This window comes from Pelophylax lessonae, assembly GCF_965119305.1.
Source record: "Pelophylax lessonae genome assembly, contig: HAP1_SCAFFOLD_172, whole genome shotgun sequence".
Classification (NCBI taxonomy): domain Eukaryota; kingdom Metazoa; phylum Chordata; class Amphibia; order Anura; family Ranidae; genus Pelophylax; species Pelophylax lessonae.
Window position 1 is genome coordinate 232,589 of NW_028120126.1, and position 16,932 is coordinate 249,520.

Here is a 16,932-nt window from a genome sequence, read left to right on the forward strand (position 1 = left end):
TGGTGTACCTAGAATCAGACCTATGTTTTAAAGAAGTGATGGACCTAGAATCAGATCTATGTTTTGAAGAAGTGGTGAACCTAGAATCTGACCTATGTTTTGAAGAAGTGGTGGACGTAGACTCAGACCTATGTTTTGAAGAAGTGCTGGACGTAGAATCAGACCTATGTTTTGAAGAAGTGGTGGATGTAGAATCAGACCTATGTTTTGCAGAAGTGGTGGACGTAGAATCAGACCTATGTTTTGAAGTAGTGGTGGACGTAGAATCAGACCTATGTTTTGAAGAAGTGGTGGACCTAGAATCAGACCTATGTTTTGAAGAAGTGGTGTACCTAGAATCAGACCTATGTTTTAAAGAAGTGATGGACCTAGAATCAGATCTATGTTTTGAAGAAGTGGTGAACCTAGAATCAGACCTATGTTTTAAAGAAGTGATGGACCTAGAATCAGACCTATGTTTTGAAGAAGTGGTGGACGTAGAATCAGACCTATGTTTTGAAGAAGTGGTGGACGTAGAATCAGACCTATGTTTTGAAGAAGTGGTGGAACTAGAATCAGACCTATGTTTTGAAGAAGTGGTGGAGGTAGAATCAGACCTATGTTTTGAAGAAGTGGTGGACCTAGAATCAGACCTATGTTTTGAAGAAGTGGTGGACCTAGAATCAGACCTGTGTTTTGAAGAAGTGGTGGACATAGAATCAGACCTATGTTTTGAAGAAGTAGTGGACCTAGAATCAGACCTATGTTTTGAAGAAGTGGTGGACGTAGAATCAGACCTATGTTTTGAAGAAGTGGTGGACGTAGAATCAGACCTATGTTTTGAAGAAGTGCTGGACGTAGAATCAGACCTATGTTTTAAAGAAGTGGTGGATGTAGAATCAGACCTATGTTTTGAAGAAGTGGTGGAGGTAGAATCAGACCTATGTTTTGAAGAAGTGGTGGACCTAGAATCAGACCTATGTTTTGAAGAAGTGATGGACCTAGAATCAGACCTATGTTTTGAAGAAGTGGTGTACCTAGAATCAGACCTATGTTTTGAAGAAGTGGTGGACCTAGAATCAGACCTATGTTTTGAAGAAGTGGTGGACATAGAATCAGACCTATGTTTTGAAGAAGTGCTGGACGTAGAATCAGACCTATGTTTTGAAGAAGTGGTGGACCTAGAATCAGACCTATGTTTTGAAGAAGTGCTGGACGTAGAATCAGACCTATGTTTTGAAGAAGTGCTGGACGTAGAATCAGACCTATGTTTTGAAGAAGTGGTGGACGTAGAATCAGACCTATGTTTTGAAGAAGTGGTGGACCTAGAATCAGACCTATGTTTTGAAGAAGTGGTGTACCTAGAATCAGACCTAAGTTTTGAAGAAGTGGTGGACCTAGAATCAGATCTATGTTTTGAAGAAGTGGTGGACGTAGAATCAGACCTATGTTTTGCAGAAGTGGTGGACCTAGAATCAGACCTATGTTTTGAAGAAGTGGTGGACGTAGAATCAGACCTATGTTTTGCAGAAGTGGTGGACCTAGAATCAGATCTATGTTTTGAAGAAGTGGTGGACGTAGAATCAGACCTATGTTTTGAAGAAGTGGTGGACCTAGAATCAGATCTATGTTTTGAAGAAGTGGTGGACGTAGAATCAGATCTATGTTTTGAAGAAGTGGTGGATGTAGAATCAGACCTATGTTTTGAAGAAGTGTTAGACCTAGAATCAGACCTATGTTTTGAAGTAGTGGTGGACGTAGAATCAGACCTATGTTTTGAAGAAGTGGTGGACCTAGAATCAGACCTATGTTTTGAAGAAGTGGTGTACCTAGAATCAGACCTATGTTTTGAAGAAGTGGTGGACGTAGAATCAGACCTATGTTTTGCAGAAGTGGTGGACCTAGAATCAGATCTATGTTTTGAAGAAGTGGTGGACGTAGAATCAGACCTATGTTTTGAAGAAGTGGTGGACCTAGAATCAGATCTATGTTTTGCAGAAGTGGTGGACGTAGAATCAGATCTATGTTTTGAAGAAGTGGTGGATGTAGAATCAGACCTATGTTTTGAAGAAGTGTTAGACCTAGAATCAGACCTATGTTTTGAAGTAGTGGTAGACGTAGAATCAGACCTATGTTTTGAAGAAGTGGTGGACCTAGAATCAGACCTATGTTTTGAAGAAGTGGTGTACCTAGAATCAGACCTATGTTTTAAAGAAGTGATGGACCTAGAATCAGATCTATGTTTTGAAGAAGTGGTGAACCTAGAATCTGACCTATGTTTTGAAGAAGTGGTGGACGTAGACTCAGACCTATGTTTTGAAGAAGTGCTGGACGTAGAATCAGACCTATGTTTTGAAGAAGTGGTGGATGTAGAATCAGACCTATGTTTTGCAGAAGTGGTGGACGTAGAATCAGACCTATGTTTTGAAGTAGTGGTGGACGTAGAATCAGACCTATGTTTTGAAGAAGTGGTGGACGTAGAATCAGACCTATGTTTTGAAGAAGTGCTGGACCTAGAATCAGACCTATGTTTTGAAGAAGTGATGGACCTAGAATCAGACCTATGTTTTGAAGAAGTGGTGTACCTAGAATCAGACCTATGTTTTGAAGAAGTGGTGGACCTAGAATCAGACCTATGTTTTGAAGAAGTGGTGGACATAGAATCAGACCTATGTTTTGAAGAAGTGCTGGACGTAGAATCAGACCTATGTTTTGAAGAAGTGCTGGACGTAGAATCAGACCTATGTTTTGAAGAAGTGGTGGAGGTAGAATCAGACCTATGTTTTGAAGAAGTGGTGGACCTAGAATCAGACCTATGTTTTGAAGAAGTGGTGTACCTAGAATCAGACCTAAGTTTTGAAGAAGTGGTGGACCTAGAATCAGATCTATGTTTTGAAGAAGTGGTGGACGTAGAATCAGACCTATGTTTTGCAGAAGTGGTGGACCTAGAATCAGACCTATGTTTTGAAGAAGTGGTGGAACTAGAATCAGATCTATGTTTTGAAGAAGTGGTGGACGTAGAATCAGACCTATGTTTTGCAGAAGTGGTGGACCTAGAATCAGATCTATGTTTTGAAGAAGTGATGGACGTAGAATCAGACCTATGTTTTGAAGAAGTGGTGGACGTAGAATCAGACCTATGTTTTGCAGAAGTGGTGGACCTAGAATCAGATCTATGTTTTGAAGAAGTGGTGGACCTAGAATCAGACCTATGTTTTGAAGAAGTGGTGGACCTAGAATCAGATCTATGTTTTGAAGAAGTGGTGGACGTAGAATCAGACCTATGTTTTGCAGAAGTGGTGGACGTAGAATCAGATCTATGTTTTGAAGAAGTGGTGGATGTAGAATCAGACCTATGTTTTGAAGAAGTGTTAGACCTAGAATCAGACCTATGTTTTGAAGTAGTGGTGGACGTAGAATCAGACCTATGTTTTGAAGAAGTGGTGGACCTAGAATCAGACCTATGTTTTGAAGAAGTGGTGTACCTAGAATCAGACCTATGTTTTAAAGAAGTGATGGACCTAGAATCAGATCTATGTTTTGAAGAAGTGGTGAACCTAGAATCTGACCTATGTTTTGAAGAAGTGGTGGACGTAGACTCAGACCTATGTTTTGAAGAAGTGCTGGACGTAGAATCAGACCTATGTTTTGAAGAAGTGGTGGATGTAGAATCAGACCTATGTTTTGCAGAAGTGGTGGACGTAGAATCAGACCTATGTTTTGAAGTAGTGGTGGACGTAGAATCAGACCTATGTTTTGAAGAAGTGGTGGACCTAGAATCAGACCTATGTTTTGAAGAAGTGGTGTACCTAGAATCAGACCTATGTTTTAAAGAAGTGATGGACCTAGAATCAGATCTCTGTTTTGAAGAAGTGGTGAACCTAGAATCAGACCTATGTTTTAAAGAAGTGATGGACCTAGAATCAGACCTATGTTTTGAAGAAGTGGTGGACGTAGAATCAGACCTATGTTTTGAAGAAGTGGTGGACGTAGAATCAGACCTATGTTTTGAAGAAGTGGTGGAACTAGAATCAGACCTATGTTTTGAAGAAGTGGTGGAGGTAGAATCAGACCTATGTTTTGAAGAAGTGGTGGACCTAGAATCAGACCTATGTTTTGAAGAAGTGGTGGACCTAGAATCAGACCTGTGTTTTGAAGAAGTGGTGGACGTAGAATCAGACCTATGTTTTGAAGAAGTAGTGGACCTAGAATCAGACCTATGTTTTGAAGAAGTGGTGGACGTAGAATCAGACCTATGTTTTGAAGAAGTGGTGGACGTAGAATCAGACCTATGCTCTGAAGAAATGGTGGACCTAGAATCAGACCTATGTTTTGAAGAAGTGGTGGAACTAGAATCAGACCTGTTTTGAAGAAGTGGTGGAACTAGAATCAGACCTATGTTTTGAAGAAATGGTGGACGTAGAATCAGACCTATGTTTTGAAGAAGTGGTGGATGTAGAATCAGACCTATGTTTTGAAGAAGTGGTGGACGTAGAATCAGACCTATGTTTTGAAGAAGTGGTGGACGTAGAATCAGACCTATGTTTTGAAGAAGTGGTGGATGTAGAATCAGACCTATGTTTTGAAGAAGTGGTGGACCTAGAATCAGACCTATGTTTTGAAGAAGTGGTGGACCTAGAATCAGACCTATGTTTTGAAGAAGTGGTGGACGTAGAATCAGACCTATGTTTTGAAGAAGTGGTGGATGTAGAATCAGACCTATGTTTTGAAGAAGTGGTGGACGTAGAATCAGACTTATGTTTTGAAGAAATGCTGGATGTAGAATCTGACCTATGTTTTCAAGAAGTGGTGGACCTAGAATCAGACCTATGTTTTGCAGAAGTGGTGGGCGTAGAATCAGACCTATGTTTTGAAGAAGTGTTAGACCTAGAATCAGACCTATGTTTTGAAGAAGTGGTGGACCTAGAATCAGACCTATGTTTTGAAGAAGTGCTGGACGTAGAATCAGACCTATGTTTTGAAGAAGTGCTGGACGTAGAATCAGACCTATGTTTTGAAGAAGTGGTGGACGTAGAATCAGACCTATGTTTTGAAGAAGTGGTGGACCTAGAATCAGACCTATGTTTTGAAGAAGTGGTGTACCTAGAATCAGACCTAAGTTTTGAAGAAGTGGTGGACCTAGAATCAGATCTATGTTTTGAAGAAGTGGTGGACGTAGAATCAGACCTATGTTTTGCAGAAGTGGTGGACCTAGAATCAGACCTATGTTTTGAAGAAGTGGTGGACGTAGAATCAGACCTATGTTTTGCAGAAGTGGTGGACCTAGAATCAGATCTATGTTTTGAAGAAGTGGTGGACGTAGAATCAGACCTATGTTTTGAAGAAGTGGTGGACCTAGAATCAGATCTATGTTTTGAAGAAGTGGTGGACGTAGAATCAGATCTATGTTTTGAAGAAGTGGTGGATGTAGAATCAGACCTATGTTTTGAAGAAGTGTTAGACCTAGAATCAGACCTATGTTTTGAAGTAGTGGTGGACGTAGAATCAGACCTATGTTTTGAAGAAGTGCTGGACGTAGAATCAGACCTATGTTTTGAAGAAGTGGTGGACGTAGAATCAGACCTATGTTTTGAAGAAGTGGTGGACCTAGAATCAGACCTATGTTTTGAAGAAGTGGTGTACCTAGAATCAGACCTAAGTTTTGAAGAAGTGGTGGACCTAGAATCAGATCTATGTTTTGAAGAAGTGGTGGACGTAGAATCAGACCTATGTTTTGCAGAAGTGGTGGACCTAGAATCAGACCTATGTTTTGAAGAAGTGGTGGACGTAGAATCAGACCTATGTTTTGCAGAAGTGGTGGACCTAGAATCAGATCTATGTTTTGAAGAAGTGGTGGACGTAGAATCAGACCTATGTTTTGAAGAAGTGGTGGACCTAGAATCAGATCTATGTTTTGAAGAAGTGGTGGACGTAGAATCAGATCTATGTTTTGAAGAAGTGGTGGATGTAGAATCAGACCTATGTTTTGAAGAAGTGTTAGACCTAGAATCAGACCTATGTTTTGAAGTAGTGGTGGACGTAGAATCAGACCTATGTTTTGAAGAAGTGGTGGACCTAGAATCAGACCTATGTTTTGAAGAAGTGGTGTACCTAGAATCAGACCTATGTTTTGAAGAAGTGGTGGACGTAGAATCAGACCTATGTTTTGAAGAAGTGGTGGACGTAGAATCAGACCTATGTTTTGAAGAAGTGGTGGACCTAGAATCAGATCTATGTTTTGCAGAAGTGGTGGACGTAGAATCAGATCTATGTTTTGAAGAAGTGGTGGATGTAGAATCAGACCTATGTTTTGAAGAAGTGTTAGACCTAGAATCAGACCTATGTTTTGAAGTAGTGGTAGACGTAGAATCAGACCTATGTTTTGAAGAAGTGGTGGACCTAGAATCAGACCTATGTTTTGAAGAAGTGGTGTACCTAGAATCAGACCTATGTTTTAAAGAAGTGATGGACCTAGAATCAGATCTATGTTTTGAAGAAGTGGTGAACCTAGAATCTGACCTATGTTTTGAAGAAGTGGTGGACGTAGACTCAGACCTATGTTTTGAAGAAGTGCTGGACGTAGAATCAGACCTATGTTTTGAAGAAGTGGTGGATGTAGAATCAGACCTATGTTTTGCAGAAGTGGTGGACGTAGAATCAGACCTATGTTTTGAAGTAGTGGTGGACGTAGAATCAGACCTATGTTTTGAAGAAGTGGTGGACGTAGAATCAGACCTATGTTTTGAAGAAGTGCTGGACCTAGAATCAGACCTATGTTTTGAAGAAGTGATGGACCTAGAATCAGACCTATGTTTTGAAGAAGTGGTGTACCTAGAATCAGACCTATGTTTTGAAGAAGTGGTGGACCTAGAATCAGACCTATGTTTTGAAGAAGTGGTGGACATAGAATCAGACCTATGTTTTGAAGAAGTGCTGGACGTAGAATCAGACCTATGTTTTGAAGAAGTGCTGGACGTAGAATCAGACCTATGTTTTGAAGAAGTGGTGGAGGTAGAATCAGACCTATGTTTTGAAGAAGTGGTGGACCTAGAATCAGACCTATGTTTTGAAGAAGTGGTGTACCTAGAATCAGACCTAAGTTTTGAAGAAGTGGTGGACCTAGAATCAGATCTATGTTTTGAAGAAGTGGTGGACGTAGAATCAGACCTATGTTTTGCAGAAGTGGTGGACCTAGAATCAGACCTATGTTTTGAAGAAGTGGTGGAACTAGAATCAGATCTATGTTTTGAAGAAGTGGTGGACGTAGAATCAGACCTATGTTTTGCAGAAGTGGTGGACCTAGAATCAGATCTATGTTTTGAAGAAGTGATGGACGTAGAATCAGACCTATGTTTTGAAGAAGTGGTGGACGTAGAATCAGACCTATGTTTTGCAGAAGTGGTGGACCTAGAATCAGATCTATGTTTTGAAGAAGTGGTGGACCTAGAATCAGACCTATGTTTTGAAGAAGTGGTGGACCTAGAATCAGATCTATGTTTTGAAGAAGTGGTGGACGTAGAATCAGACCTATGTTTTGCAGAAGTGGTGGACGTAGAATCAGATCTATGTTTTGAAGAAGTGGTGGATGTAGAATCAGACCTATGTTTTGAAGAAGTGTTAGACCTAGAATCAGACCTATGTTTTGAAGTAGTGGTGGACGTAGAATCAGACCTATGTTTTGAAGAAGTGGTGGACCTAGAATCAGACCTATGTTTTGAAGAAGTGGTGTACCTAGAATCAGACCTATGTTTTAAAGAAGTGATGGACCTAGAATCAGATCTATGTTTTGAAGAAGTGGTGAACCTAGAATCTGACCTATGTTTTGAAGAAGTGGTGGACGTAGACTCAGACCTATGTTTTGAAGAAGTGCTGGACGTAGAATCAGACCTATGTTTTGAAGAAGTGGTGGATGTAGAATCAGACCTATGTTTTGCAGAAGTGGTGGACGTAGAATCAGACCTATGTTTTGAAGTAGTGGTGGACGTAGAATCAGACCTATGTTTTGAAGAAGTGGTGGACCTAGAATCAGACCTATGTTTTGAAGAAGTGGTGTACCTAGAATCAGACCTATGTTTTAAAGAAGTGATGGACCTAGAATCAGATCTCTGTTTTGAAGAAGTGGTGAACCTAGAATCAGACCTATGTTTTAAAGAAGTGATGGACCTAGAATCAGACCTATGTTTTGAAGAAGTGGTGGACGTAGAATCAGACCTATGTTTTGAAGAAGTGGTGGACGTAGAATCAGACCTATGTTTTGAAGAAGTGGTGGAACTAGAATCAGACCTATGTTTTGAAGAAGTGGTGGAGGTAGAATCAGACCTATGTTTTGAAGAAGTGGTGGACCTAGAATCAGACCTATGTTTTGAAGAAGTGGTGGACCTAGAATCAGACCTGTGTTTTGAAGAAGTGGTGGACGTAGAATCAGACCTATGTTTTGAAGAAGTAGTGGACCTAGAATCAGACCTATGTTTTGAAGAAGTGGTGGACGTAGAATCAGACCTATGTTTTGAAGAAGTGGTGGACGTAGAATCAGACCTATGCTCTGAAGAAATGGTGGACCTAGAATCAGACCTATGTTTTGAAGAAGTGGTGGAACTAGAATCAGACCTGTTTTGAAGAAGTGGTGGAACTAGAATCAGACCTATGTTTTGAAGAAATGGTGGACGTAGAATCAGACCTATGTTTTGAAGAAGTGGTGGATGTAGAATCAGACCTATGTTTTGAAGAAGTGGTGGACGTAGAATCAGACCTATGTTTTGAAGAAGTGGTGGACGTAGAATCAGACCTATGTTTTGAAGAAGTGGTGGATGTAGAATCAGACCTATGTTTTGAAGAAGTGGTGGACCTAGAATCAGACCTATGTTTTGAAGAAGTGGTGGACCTAGAATCAGACCTATGTTTTGAAGAAGTGGTGGACGTAGAATCAGACCTATGTTTTGAAGAAGTGGTGGATGTAGAATCAGACCTATGTTTTGAAGAAGTGGTGGACGTAGAATCAGACTTATGTTTTGAAGAAATGCTGGATGTAGAATCTGACCTATGTTTTCAAGAAGTGGTGGACCTAGAATCAGACCTATGTTTTGCAGAAGTGGTGGGCGTAGAATCAGACCTATGTTTTGAAGAAGTGTTAGACCTAGAATCAGACCTATGTTTTGAAGAAGTGGTGGACCTAGAATCAGACCTATGTTTTGAAGAAGTGCTGGACGTAGAATCAGACCTATGTTTTGAAGAAGTGCTGGACGTAGAATCAGACCTATGTTTTGAAGAAGTGGTGGACGTAGAATCAGACCTATGTTTTGAAGAAGTGGTGGACCTAGAATCAGACCTATGTTTTGAAGAAGTGGTGTACCTAGAATCAGACCTAAGTTTTGAAGAAGTGGTGGACCTAGAATCAGATCTATGTTTTGAAGAAGTGGTGGACGTAGAATCAGACCTATGTTTTGCAGAAGTGGTGGACCTAGAATCAGACCTATGTTTTGAAGAAGTGGTGGACGTAGAATCAGACCTATGTTTTGCAGAAGTGGTGGACCTAGAATCAGATCTATGTTTTGAAGAAGTGGTGGACGTAGAATCAGACCTATGTTTTGAAGAAGTGGTGGACCTAGAATCAGATCTATGTTTTGAAGAAGTGGTGGACGTAGAATCAGATCTATGTTTTGAAGAAGTGGTGGATGTAGAATCAGACCTATGTTTTGAAGAAGTGTTAGACCTAGAATCAGACCTATGTTTTGAAGTAGTGGTGGACGTAGAATCAGACCTATGTTTTGAAGAAGTGGTGGACCTAGAATCAGACCTATGTTTTGAAGAAGTGGTGTACCTAGAATCAGACCTATGTTTTGAAGAAGTGGTGGACGTAGAATCAGACCTATGTTTTGCAGAAGTGGTGGACCTAGAATCAGATCTATGTTTTGAAGAAGTGGTGGACCTAGAATCAGATCTATGTTTTGAAGAAGTGGTGGACGTAGAATCAGACCTATGTTTTGCAGAAGTGGTGGACCTAGAATCAGATCTATGTTTTGAAGAAGTGATGGACGTAGAATCAGACCTATGTTTTGAAGAAGTGGTGGACGTAGAATCAGACCTATGTTTTGCAGAAGTGGTGGACCTAGAATCAGATCTATGTTTTGAAGAAGTGGTGGACCTAGAATCAGACCTATGTTTTGAAGAAGTGGTGGACCTAGAATCAGATCTATGTTTTGAAGAAGTGGTGGACGTAGAATCAGACCTATGTTTTGCAGAAGTGGTGGACGTAGAATCAGATCTATGTTTTGAAGAAGTGGTGGATGTAGAATCAGACCTATGTTTTGAAGAAGTGTTAGACGTAGAATCAGACCTATGTTTTGAAGTAGTGGTGGACGTAGAATCAGACCTATGTTTTGAAGAAGTGGTGGACCTAGAATCAGACCTATGTTTTGAAGAAGTGGTGTACCTAGAATCAGACCTATGTTTTAAAGAAGTGATGGACCTAGAATCAGATCTATGTTTTGAAGAAGTGGTGAACCTAGAATCTGACCTATGTTTTGAAGAAGTGGTGGACGTAGACTCAGACCTATGTTTTGAAGAAGTGCTGGACGTAGAATCAGACCTATGTTTTGAAGAAGTGGTGGATGTAGAATCAGACCTATGTTTTGCAGAAGTGGTGGACGTAGAATCAGACCTATGTTTTGAAGTAGTGGTGGACGTAGAATCAGACCTATGTTTTGAAGAAGTGGTGGACCTAGAATCAGACCTATGTTTTGAAGAAGTGGTGTACCTAGAATCAGACCTATGTTTTAAAGAAGTGATGGACCTAGAATCAGATCTATGTTTTGAAGAAGTGGTGAACCTAGAATCAGACCTATGTTTTAAAGAAGTGATGGACCTAGAATCAGACCTATGTTTTGAAGAAGTGGTGGACGTAGAATCAGACCTATGTTTTGAAGAAGTGGTGGACGTAGAATCAGACCTATGTTTTGAAGAAGTGGTGGAACTAGAATCAGACCTATGTTTTGAAGAAGTGGTGGAGGTAGAATCAGACCTATGTTTTGAAGAAGTGGTGGACCTAGAATCAGACCTATGTTTTGAAGAAGTGGTGGACCTAGAATCAGACCTGTGTTTTGAAGAAGTGGTGGACATAGAATCAGACCTATGTTTTGAAGAAGTAGTGGACCTAGAATCAGACCTATGTTTTGAAGAAGTGGTGGACGTAGAATCAGACCTATGTTTTGAAGAAGTGGTGGACGTAGAATCAGACCTATGCTCTGAAGAAATGGTGGACCTAGAATCAGACCTATGTTTTGAAGAAGTGGTGGAACTAGAATCAGACCTGTTTTGAAGAAGTGGTGGAACTAGAATCAGACCTATGTTTTGAAGAAATGGTGGACGTAGAATCAGACCTATGTTTTGAAGAAGTGGTGGATGTAGAATCAGACCTATGTTTTGAAGAAGTGGTGGACGTAGAATCAGACCTATGTTTTGAAGAAGTGGTGGACGTAGAATCAGACCTATGTTTTGAAGAAGTGGTGGATGTAGAATCAGACCTATGTTTTGAAGAAGTGGTGGACCTAGAATCAGACCTATGTTTTGAAGAAGTGGTGGACCTAGAATCAGACCTATGTTTTGAAGAAGTGGTGGACGTAGAATCAGACCTATGTTTTGAAGAAGTGGTGGATGTAGAATCAGACCTATGTTTTGAAGAAGTGGTGGACGTAGAATCAGACTTATGTTTTGAAGAAATGCTGGATGTAGAATCTGACCTATGTTTTCAAGAAGTGGTGGACCTAGAATCAGACCTATGTTTTGAAGAAGTGGTGGGCGTAGAATCAGACCTATGTTTCGAAGAAGTGTTAGACCTAGAATCAGACCTATGTTTTGAAGAAGTGGTGGACCTAGAATCAGACCTATGTTTTGAAGAAGTGGTGGACCTAGAATAAGACCTATGTTTTGAAGAAGTGGTGGACGTAGAATCAGACCTGTTTTGAAGAAGTGGTGGACCTAGAATCAGACCTATGTTTTGAAGAAGTGGTGGACGTAGAATCAGACCTATGTTTTGAAGAAGTGGTGGACGTAGAATCAGACCTATGTTTTGAAGAAGTGGTGGACGTAGAATAAGACCTATGTTTTGAAGAAGTGGTGGACCTAGAATCAGACCTATGTTTTGAAGAAGTGGTGGACCTAGAATAAGACCTATGTTTTGAAGAAGTGGTGGACGTAGAATCAGACCTATGTTTTGAAGAAGTGGTGGACCTAGAATCAGACCTATGTTTTGAAGAAGTGGTGGACGTAGAATCAGACCTATGTTTTGAAGAAGTGGTGGACGTAGAATCAGACCTATGTTTTGAAGAAGTGGTGGACCTAGAATCAGACCTATGTTTTGAAGAAGTGGTGGACCTAGAATAAGACCTATGTTTTGAAGAAGTGGTGGACGTAGAATCAGACCTATGTTTTGAAGAAGTGGTGGACCTAGAATCAGACCTATGTTTTGAAGAAGTGGTGGACGTAGAATCAGACCTATGTTTTGAAGAAGTGGTGGACGTAGAATCAGACCTATGTTTTGAAGAAGTGGTGGACGTAGAATAAGACCTATGTTTTGAAGAAGTGGTGGACCTAGAATCAGACCTATGTTTTGAAGAAGTGGTGGACCTAGAATAAGACCTATGTTTTGAAGAAGTGGTGGACGTAGAATCAGACCTATGTTTTGAAGAAGTGGTGGACCTAGAATCAGACCTATGTTTTGAAGAAGTGGTGGACGTAGAATCAGACCTATGTTTTGAAGAAGTGGTGGACGTAGAATCAGACCTATGTTTTGAAGAAGTGGTGGACCTAGAATAAGACCTATGTTTTGAAGAAGTGGTGGACGTAGAATAAGACCTATGTTTTGAAGAAGTGGTGGACCTAGAACCTGACCTATGTTTTGAAGAAGTGGTGGACGTAGAATCAGACCTATGTTTTGAAGAAGTGGTGGACCTAGAATCAGACCTATGTTTTGATGAAGTGGTGGACGTAGAATCAGACCCATGTTTTGAAGAAGTGGTGGACGTAGAATCAGACTTATGTTTTGAAGAAATGCGGGATGTAGAATCTGACCTATGTTTTGAAGAAGTGGTGGACCTAGAATCAGACCTATGTTTTGAAGAAGTGGTGGGCGTAGAATCAGACCTATGTTTTGAAGAAGTGTTAGACCTAGAATCAGACCTATGTTTTGAAGAAGTGGTGGACCTAGAATCAGACCTATGTTTTGAAGAAGTGGTGGACCTAGAATAAGACCTATGTTTTGAAGAAGTGGTGGACGTAGAATCAGACCTATGTTTTGAAGAAGTGGTGGACGTAGAATCAGACCTATGTTTTGAAGAAGTGGTGGACGTAGAATAAGACCTATGTTTTGAAGAAATGGTGGACGTAGAATCAGACCTATGTTATGAAGAAGTAGTGGACGTAGAATCAGACCTATGTTTTGAAGAAGTGGTGGGCGTAGAATCAGACCTATGTTTTGAAGAAGTGTTAGACCTAGAATCAGACCTATGTTTTGAAGAAGTGGTGGACGTAGAATCAGACCTATGTTTTGAAGAAGTGGTGGACCTAGAATCAGACCTATGTTTTGAAGAAGTGGTGGACGTAGAATAAGACCTATGTTTTGAAGAAGTGGTGGACCTAGAATCAGACCTATGTTTTGAAGAAGTGGTGGACCTAGAATAAGACCTATGTTTTGAAGAAGTGGTGGACGTAGAATCAGACCTATGTTTTGAAGAAGTGGTGGACCTTGAATCAGACCTATGTTTTGAAGAAGTGGTGGACCTTGAATCAGACCTATGTTTTGAAGAAGTGGTGGACCTAGAATAAGACCTATGTTTTGAAGAAGTGGTGGGCGTAGAATCAGACCTATGTTTTGAAGAAGTGGTGGACCTAGAATCAGACCTATGTTTTGAAGAAGTGGTGGACGTAGAATAAGACCTATGTTTTGAAGAAGTGGTGGACCTAGAACCTGACCTATGTTTTGAAGAAGTGGTGGACGTAGAATCAGACCTATGTTTTCATACTGAATGCTCTGCAATGTGTTACTTTCAGGAAGTTATTACTGCTCACAATGATCACAGTTTGGCCCCTGACGTCATCTTGATCTGCATTTCTCTCCAGAAGGATGACACCATCTCTGTTCAGGCATCATCCAGGGTCACTATCTACTTCCTGAACTGGGATGCTGGCTCAGAGATGACAGAATAATGTAAATCCTGGTGCCTGTGCAGTTCTTGGCTGTTTTTACAAATGTCTTACACAAATCAGCCCCTTCTGCAGTCTTTGTGACTTGCTACAAATTTACAGTGTACAGTCTGATCACTGGGGAGGGGAAGTGGGGGAAATGCCTCCTACCCTTTCTACAAAGTTACAATGTACAGTCTGATCACTGGGGGAGGGGAGGTGGGGGAAATGCCTAAGTTTAGGTGACATCTGATTTGAGCTTAAGCATGATTGATAAAAGGCAGAGCATTTCTGAACAATGATATGGTTGCTGTACATTGTGACGTGTCAGGAATGTGTTCCTAGGGTTAGCCTATAGTGAAGGTCCTGATACGTTCCATACATCTATGTGTGGATGGGTCCCAACTTCTTCCACTTATCAGGGACCATATATTACATGGGGGGGGGGGGTGAGGGAACATTGATGTGATGGTGAAATCCATCTCGACCATAAGATATGGGGGGGTCACATGAATGTGTCACAGAGGCCAGTCTATGGCGAAGGCCCTCTGAGACATATGGCACCGGGGGGGGGGGTCACATGGATGTGTCACAGAGGCCAGTCTATGGTGGGGATGCGGGACAGAGGGCAGTCTATTATGATAAAGGCCCTCTGGAGCATATGACGGGGGGTCACATGGGTGTGTCACAGAGGACAGTCTATGGTGAAGACCCTCTGGAACATATGACATGAAGACGGGGGGGGGGGGGGGGGGGGCAGAGGACAGTCTATAGATGACATGGGGGGGGTTACATGGATGTGTCACATAGGACAGTCTATGGTAAAGGCCAGGGCCTCTAGACCATATCTCACAAGGGGGACAGAAGACAGTGTGTGGTGAAGACCCTCTGGACCATATGACACGGGGGGGGGGGGGAAACAGGACAGAGGACACTCTATAGTGAAGGCCATCTGGATCTTTTGACACGGGAGGTCACATGAATGTGACACAGAAGACAGTCTATGGTGAAGGCCCTCTAGACCATATGACATGGGGGGAGGGGGGCAGGACAGAGGACAGTCTATGGTGAAGGCCATCTGGACCATATGAAACAGGGGGGGTCACATGGATGTGTCACAGAGGACAGTCTATGGGTCTATGGTGAAGGCCCTCTGGGCCATATGACTTGAGGGGGGGGGGCAGAGGACAGTCTACGGCGAAGGCCCTTTAGACCATATGACGCGGGGGCGGGACAGAGGACAGTCCATTATGATGAAGGCCCTCTGGAGCATATGACAGTGGGGGTCACATGGATGTTTCACAGAGGACAGTTTATGGTGAAGGCCCTCTGGTCCATATGACATGAAGATGTGGGGGGGGGGGGCAGAGGACAGTCTATAGAGGACATGGGGGGGGTTACATGGATGTGTCACATAGGACAGACAGTCTATGGTAAAGGCCCTCTAGACCATATCTCACAAGAGGGACAGAAGACAGTGTGTGGTGAAGACCCTCTGGACCATATGACACGGGGGGGGAGTTCGGGACAGAGGTCAGTCTAAGGTGAAGGCCCTCTGGACCATATGACACGGGGGGGGGAGGCATCACATGGATGTGTCACAGAGGACAGTCTATGGTGAAGACCCTCTGGACTATATGAGATGGGGGGGGGGGAACAGGACAGAGGAAACTCTATAGTGAAGGCCATCCGGATCTTTTGACACGGGGAGGTCACATGGATGTGACACAGAAGACAGTCTATGGTGAAGGCCCTTTAGACCATATGACATGGAGGGGATGGGGGGGGGGGGCAGAGGACAGTCTACGGCAAAGGCCCTTTGGACCATATGACGCGGGGGCGGGACAGAGGACAGTCCATTATGATGAAGGCCCTCTGGAGCATATGACAGCGGGGGTCACATGGATGTGTGACAGAGGACAGTTTATGGTGAAGGCCCTCTGGACTATATGACACATGGGGGGGGGGGGGGTTACATGGATTTTCACAGAGGACAGTATATGGTAAAGGCCCTTTGGACCATATGACACGGAGACGGGGGAGGGGGCAGAGGACAGTCTATAGTGAAGGCCCTCTGGACTATATGGCATGGGGGGTTACATGGATGTGTCACATAGGACAGTCTATGGTGACACGTGGGGGGGGGGGAGAAGGAGGGTCCCATGGATGTGTCACAGAGGACAGTCTATGATGAAGGCCCTCTGGACCATATAACATAGGGGGAGGGGAGGGTCACATGGATGTGTCACAGAGGACAATCTATGGTGAAGCCCCTCTGGACCATATAACATAGGGGGAGGGGAGGGTCACATGGATGTGGCTCTGACATCTTCCATACATCTGAATGCCGGAAATACTGAGATTTCTATACCTGTTTCTTGTTCCCCTGCAGAGAAGTGCTGGAACCGCGCCGCACACTCCTCCTGGAAGGAGCTACACTTCAGAAACCACTGTGCCAGCTCAACGCGTTCAATTATCTGAGGAGGCGGAGCCTGGAGAAAGGAAGAAACGTGTTTACTATCACATAGTTGAAGTTGAGTATGCCACTCATTCCCTTCTCCCACCCCCTTTATCTACAATAAAACAACAAAACCAGGATGCCGGAGTTGTCCATGTCTCAGTCTCTACATCCGGGGCCGCAGCTCACATGTACTGGAAAGGTAACCAATAACAATGGCAGACCCACATCAGGCCACAGGCCTGGAAAACCTGCTACCTTTGTATATACAGAGCTGAAGAAAGTATTTCATAAATTTGCCTTCTCTTTGTCCCCAGTCA

General features: G+C 42.5%; 1 protein-coding gene across 1 annotated transcript in view; it reads right to left on the minus strand.

The window, feature by feature from the left end:
* The window catches only part of LOC309543534 (protein sel-1 homolog 3-like), a 114,429-nt gene extending 97,793 nt beyond the window's left edge, over positions 1–16,636 (minus strand). The window contains exon 1 of the mRNA XM_082276006.1: positions 16,526–16,636. The gene's annotated coding sequence lies outside the window, so the exon portion shown is untranslated. The remainder of the gene's footprint in view (positions 1–16,525) is intronic.
* Between the last annotated feature and the right edge of the window lie 296 nt (positions 16,637–16,932).